The sequence below is a fragment of the Mandrillus leucophaeus genome, unplaced genomic scaffold (genome assembly GCF_000951045.1).
Source record: "Mandrillus leucophaeus isolate KB7577 unplaced genomic scaffold, Mleu.le_1.0 Scaffold1708, whole genome shotgun sequence".
NCBI classification, from domain to species: Eukaryota; Metazoa; Chordata; class Mammalia; order Primates; family Cercopithecidae; genus Mandrillus; species Mandrillus leucophaeus.
This window is the reverse complement of record NW_012101708.1, coordinates 25,761-26,735: the sequence shown is the minus strand read 5'-3', so window position 1 is coordinate 26,735 and position 975 is coordinate 25,761. Positions and strand designations below refer to the sequence as shown.

Sequence of the window (975 nt, the reverse complement as noted above, 5' to 3'; positions counted from 1 at the left end):
AAAAAAAAAAAAAATTAGCAGAGCAGTAGTGGTGCATGCCTGTAATCCCAGCTACTCAGGAGGCTGAGGCAGGAGAATCACTTGAACCCAGGAGGCTTCAATAAGTATGATTACTTATTCTAGAACAGGGATTTGCAAACTATGGGGCTTACAGGCCCTGTATATTTTTGTACAGCTCTCAAGCTAAGAGTGGTTTTTATATTTCTAAAGGGTTATAAAAAATAAGATAACAAACATGATGTAGAGACTGTATGTGACCTACAAACCCTAAAATATTGTTGGCCCATTACAGAAAGTTTACCAACCCCTGCCTAAAATCTAACTAGGCAAGCTAAGAAAAGTATGAAAAAATTTCCAAGTATTATCACAGATGAAAAAGAAAGAGAACATTTCAAGATTCATACTGGTGGCCAGGTGCAGTGGCTCATGCATGTAATCCCAGCACTTTGGGTGGCCAAGGCGGGCAGATCACCTGAGGTCAGGAGTTCGAGACCAGCCTGACCAACATGGAAAAACCCCATCTCTACCAAAAACACAAAAAATTAGCCAGGTGTGGTGGCACATGCCTGTAATCCCAGCTACTCAGGAGGCTGAGGCAGGAGAATCGCTTGAACCCAGGAGGCGGAGGTTGTGGTGAGCCGAAGTCACGGCATTGCACTCTAGCCTGGGTAAAACTTCACCTCAAAAAAGAAAAAAAAGATTCATACTAGTATCTGCCTTCGGGTCAGTGGTGTCAAAAAATACTGGTATGGGCCAGGTGTGGTGCCTCACGCCTGTAATCCCAGCACTTTGGGAGGCCAAGGCGGGTGGATCATGAGGTCAGCAGTTCCAGACCAGCCTGACCAATATGGTGAAACCCCATCTCTACTGAAAATACAGAAAAAAAATTAGCTGGGCGTGGTGGTGGGCGCCTGTCATCCCAGTGACTTGAGAGGCTGAGGCAGGAGAATTGCTTGAAACCAGAAGGCGGAAGTT

The 975-nt window shown here is 45.4% G+C and overlaps 1 protein-coding gene across 2 annotated transcripts in view; it reads right to left on the bottom strand.

The window, feature by feature from the left end:
* The window catches only part of BBS4 (Bardet-Biedl syndrome 4), a 50,364-nt gene that overhangs the window by 29,020 nt on the left and 20,369 nt on the right, over window positions 1-975 (bottom strand). The gene's annotated exons all lie outside the window — the stretch shown is intronic.